Raw genomic sequence first — 5811 nt, 5'->3', positions numbered from 1 at the left:
TGTCATAAAAGACCTTGACCTGACACCGTGGAGACCTTCTACCAATTCGAGTAGACGATATTCACCCTGACACACCAAGGGCTTGACTCAGTATAAGGCAGCTTCACACAGAACATGAGATCTTTGTGCTCATGTCATGCGTTTGGGGACTTGGAAGATAGGTTGTTCAGGAGATACAAACAGTGTGGTTAGAGACCCAGGTCCAAATCCGCACTCTGCCACAGACCTTTGCTTGGTGACCTTGGGCCAGCCAGTCTCCGCCTCACTTCTTTCACAGAGTGCTCGTTGTGAGGATAAAATGAAAGAGACAAGAACAATGTAAGCCACTCTGGGTCCTCACCGGGGAGGAAGGTAAGGGAATAAATAAATAAATAGCAACAGCTGTTGAAGTGAAGCCATCTGGAAGTGTGAGGAGAGGGATTTGACTGGCATCTGCCCCTAGGCATCTCCCTTTTTCTGCCAGTGACACGAAAACCTTAGTGGTGCCAGCAGCGTCCATTCACAAGGGGGAGGAAGCCTTTCCACTCCTCTCCCCTTCCAATGTCTGGTTGCCTGGCTGAAACCAGGAACTGCTTCTGGTGTGCAAGGATCCCCTGTTATTTATTTGTTTTTATTTTCTTCACTGATACCCTGCTTTTCTCCCCAATAAGGGCACACAGCAGTTTCCAGCATTTTTATCCTCACAACAAGCCTGTTTCTCTCTCTCTCTCTCTGTCCTGCAGTGGATGTGACTCTGGATCAAAACACGGCGTATCGCAATCTTGTCCTTTCAGTGGACCGGAAGAAAATGTTCTTCAAAGAATTGTGTAGAGATTTAGGGCAAAGAAGGCCGAAGAGATTTGAAATGATACCCTGTGTGCTGGGTCGCCAGGCATTCACCTCGGAGACACTGGTGGGAGGTGAAGGTGGAGGGAAATGGACTTGGCTGGGCTGTCGGGGTGGCCAGAGAGACTCTGAAAAGGAACTGCTTTTTTAACATCTGGGACTGGGATGCTGAGGGTATTTGGGTTGTGGGGAAGCAGACAAGTTGGCCCTCCTCTCCTAGAAGGCTCTTAGCTTCCTCAAAACCCAAAACCACTGAATTGATCCTCACCCGTAAGCCCGAGAAGATCCGGGTGTGCCTGGACTACCCAGGGGCCCAGGTGGCATTTTTCAGTGCAGAGACGGATGAATCGATCTTTGTTTTCCATTCCTGTTCTTTCTTTGGCAAGAAGATCTTTCCTTTTTTCTCGCTGTTTGGGCTTTCGGTCACTCTGTGCTGTTGAAGAAAACCCCCAGTCCCTCTACCGCTTTGATTGTCCCTCCTGGGGAAAGACTGTCCATTAGGTGAGCTGTCCCTGGAGCCTCTCTGATTTGAACAGAAGCTCCCCATGGTGGTCAAATGGCTGAAGAGGGACCAGGGTCTGTGTAGGGGGCCTCTAGAAAAAGAGGGGATATGGAGGATGATCGGGCTCATGAAAGGGAAGTAAGTTCATCGGAACCAAGGGAGGGATTTCCATGGGAGAGTTTTTGTTTTTCCATGTAGATTATCTTAGATATGGAAGGAGTTTTGTTGTCTGAGAGAATAAAGAGTTTGTTCACAAGGGGTGTGTGTGTCTCCCCACAGTTATCTGGTTCAACTTCTTGCGTTCCCTCTGCACGGGGAGACGTGAGTGACTGAACTGGTAATGCTGGGTGCAGTCTTGGTGCTGACCTTTGAGGTAATTCTTGGAGCTTAATCCCCGGGTCTGGGGAGGAGATCCCATTTTGTGGTAGGGGCTTCCTCTGGTTTTCTTGTTTCCCTTCGCACTGCAGAGCGTTTGTGTGTGTTTATGTGTGTGTTTGTGTGTGTGAAAGTGGAAGGCCGCTCTCCTGATTTCTAGCTGGGGAACAGCATCCTTACAGGTGCCATTTTTTCCTGCATCTTTTGTCAGAGTTGCTTTCTTGAGGTTCCCTCAGTTTTTCTTCTGTGTTTAAAGACTGCCTCCAGAAATTAAGCACTTGGCTTTCGAAGGCAGTAAGAGTTCTGTGATTCCGGGCATTTTACTTCTCTTTTATCTGTGTTTTGGGAGTTAAGAAGACAGTTTTTGTTCTGTAATTTGTTCTGTCATTCTGTAATTTGTTTGCTCTGAAGAGGCTTGAGGTGTGTCAGAAATGGAAGGGAGGAGCCCTGCTCTTACTTACTCCCCCCCCCCAAACTAGGCCATTGGCAAGAAGGGGTAAAGTTCAGCTTCATTCTTATTTTGTGAAGCACCCTCCTTGTCCCGTTTCAGTGGGAGCCGAACTGCATGCTGGAGGCAGAGGGCAGAAAGGGAAGGAGGCTTGGGGGGGCGCAGTCTCTCACCCCCCAACCCAGGTATTCTTCCTACCATGGAGGAAATCATAAGCGTCAATGGCCACTTTTGGGGATCCTCAAAGGCGAGTTAATACTATAGCTACTGTTTGCTGTTATTCATTTAATGCCGTTTGTGCTTTGACATCTTGTGTGTCGTCCCCCCCCCCCATGTTTTGTACCATTCTTCTAGAGCCGGGTTTCCTGCCAACCAAATAAACGACTCTTCTCTTTGCCTCAGTCTATGATTGGTGATTGGGGGTGGCAGTCCCAGCAGGTTTCCATAAGTCCCAGCAGGTTCCTGGGTTGTGCACAGTGCATTCTGTAATTCCAAAGGAAATAAATGTTATCATCAGTGGTCTTGCTTCCTTGGCTATGGGATTTTGAATTCTGCTTGATTTTTGTTCACTGCTTACGTGACTTTAGGGGAAGAAAAAGGGCAGCCAAGGAGGAAGCAAGCAAGCAGCGTCCTGCCATTGATGCCTGAAGGGCTGCCACGATGGGTTTGTGCCAGTTTGTGTAGGGTTACTAGAAGGGAGCTGCAATAATAATAAAAACACTTGCTTTGAAGTCTGGAGTGGTTAGTCATGCTTACAATACGACCTATGCATCAAAGCAGATGGAACACCTGACAACAGCCCTGTAAGGTAGGCCAAAGCGGCATCGTAACTCCATATGACTGACACGGGCTTGACCCCTGCCTGTTCCGTAACCTCCAAAGTTTGTCGAGGACTTCCGCAGACCCGCTCCTGGCTGGGAGGCAGAAGCAGAGCTGGGTGTCAGTGACTCATTTATGGCAAGTCTGTTTCCTCTTGCTCCACCCACTGTTTTCACAAAAGCAATACCGCGAGTGAGAGTGCACCAGTTTCAGGAGTAAAACGTTTCCTGCAGTATTTCGTTTCTGGTCACAGATGGGCAGAAAATGTGAAGTGTGTCTGGAGGCGACACTTGGTAAAGGATGCTGCCGCCTGAATGCTAACTGGAGTGGGTCTTGGAAATCAGCTCACCCATTTCAAGTGCGGAAATGCTGAGACACAGAATCTCGGGCTGAAAGGATAATCAGTGAATCTGCAGCACGGAATTAAAATTTCATGCAGAGCAGAATCAACAGTGCCTGAAGAAAGAAGAAGATTGGATTATACCCCACCCTTCACTCGGAGTCTCAGAGCGGCTTACAAACTCCTTTCCCTTCCCCTCTCCAACAATAGACACCCTGTGAGGTAGGTGGGGCTGAGAGAGCTCTGACAGAAACTGCTCTTTCAAGGACAGCTCTGACAGAACTAGGGCTTGCCCAAGGTCATCCAGCAGCTGCAAGTGGAGGAGTGGGGAATCAAACCCAGTTCTCCCAGATTAGAGTCCACGCTCCTAGCCACTACACCAAATGGGCTTTCAGAAAGGAGGGAACGCAGAGAATAAGTGATAGAAGAGAACACTCAAAATCCATGCCAGCCTTCATTACAGACACAGACTTTCTGCTTCCTTTGAGCCCTCTGACTGGTTTGTTCTGCTATCTGCTTCTGACTGGCGGATGCTTCTTTCCATCGGGTGGGGGCAGTCTGTAAAAAAAAATGCTTTCTTATGTTCAGAGTCTGTATGAAATATTGGTTCATACTTCCTTTGAGGCCTGCAGGAAAACTTTCCCTAGAGACAGAAGTTCTCCCCAGAGACAGAGATTGCAGAAGAGGCACATTATGACCTTGTGAGATTGTTTTCAGCTGTGGCTTATTCCAGAGTCTCTACTGCCCTGTTACCAGCCAATTAAGCACATTCCATTTTATTGACCTAACACCACCTGCAGGGTCCTTAGCTGCAGAATAGGTTTCGTTTTTCCCTTCTGATCTTAGTATTATGGGATGTCTATTTGCCTAGTAACATAGGGGGCTGACATCATCTCCCTGGCCCCTCATTGGGTTAAAGGCCTGACCCACCAAGAGACCATTTTTCTATAAAATAAGACCAGGTCAGTTGAATGGGGGTGCCTGTGGCTATTGGACCCGGCTTGGGTCAATAGCCCAGTGGCAACCCAGCAATGGCATTCCACTTTGATCCTGCCTGGATGGGCTGATGTGTGAACATCTTGTTATGCTGGACTACTACATCTCTCTAACCTGGAAAGGGAACACTGAAATTGAAACACTGAAAGGTAACACTTAATGTTTAGCTAATGCTAGACATGCTTAGCCTGTGTTATTTTTAATCCTCCACAGTCTTTTAATATTTTTGCACCTTAATAAATATATATTTTACTCTGTCGTGGTACTTGCTCAATAGACCTCAAAGGCTTAATCCATTTGCCTTAGACCCTTGACCACTGCCAAAAGTAATTGTTTTGCCGTCTGAACTCAGACTACAGTTACACAAGGCAGAGCTGACTTTCTCTGTTAAGTTCCAGAGCCAGTCAGTAGATTTGGTCTTTTCCTCCTGGACTGTTGGGAACCACTGAAAAGACCTGGTGGCAGTCTACCTTAGACTTGAGTGAGTTTAGATTCTCTCAAGTATTTTTGTAACTTTGCTTTGCAACCTGTTCATTGAATCCAAACGCTTGACCTGGAGAGGTTAAGGTTTGTGACACAGTCAGGGATGCAACTGTGCAGCAGTTGTGGATACTTTCCCCCACTGGATAGTAGATTAAAACTGATTCTCCCTTAAAGTCTTGGGGAAGTGAGTATGGCAGGGGGAGGGGGCGTTACCACTCCCACAAGGCTGTGCAAAAACACCTGTATGTGAAATAACATCAATCACACAGGCCTAGGTGAATACCAAAGGGGAGAATATTTGTGTATAAGTGCATCAGTACATAACAAAGTTTGAGTCCAGGGGCACCTTTAAGACCAACAAAGTTTTATTCTAGGTATAAACTTTGCTTGGACATGAAAATGTATACCTGGAATAATAATAATAATAATAATAGGAGAAGGAGAATGGATTTATACCCCGTCCTTCACAACCCAAAGGTGTCTCAGAGCTTTTTTTCAAGAACAGCCCTTATCAGAACTATGGCTTGCCCAAGGTCATCCAGCCAGATGCAAGTGGAGGAGTGGGGAATCAACCTAGTTCTCCCAGATCAGAGTCTGTGCTCCTAACCACTACACCAAACATAGCAGACCCCTAGGGCAGTTTCTTGTTGGGAAAACTGTTCCCCTCTCCCTACATGCAGCAGTCCTGATCTGAATGGGTCCCCCATACTCCCAGAAATAGTTTGGTTTGACAGGACCAAACAGTGCAATACGCAGCTAACTGTAACTAACGTAACTCTCACTGTTGTCTAGTCAAATTGTGTCAGAGTTTGGTTTGGAATCTCATTGGGGCAGGAGCTCTGGCTTCCTGAACTCTATCAACTATCCTGCACATGGACAATACTCTGTAAATAAACATGTAGTTATAGTCAATGATAATGCAATGAGCACTGTGTGGGTGAGTTCTCGCCCTCTCGCTTTGTAGCAGAAGATGGAGCACATGATATCCCCTTCCAGTTTCTTTTGGAGCTGTGTAGATATCCT

Source organism: Gekko japonicus, unplaced genomic scaffold, assembly GCF_001447785.1.
Source record: "Gekko japonicus isolate JY-2015 unplaced genomic scaffold, Gekko_japonicus_V1.1 scaffold4090, whole genome shotgun sequence".
Lineage (NCBI taxonomy): Eukaryota > Metazoa > Chordata > Lepidosauria > Squamata > Gekkonidae > Gekko > Gekko japonicus.
The sequence above is the reverse complement of the archived record's forward strand: the minus strand, read 5'-3'. Positions refer to the sequence as shown.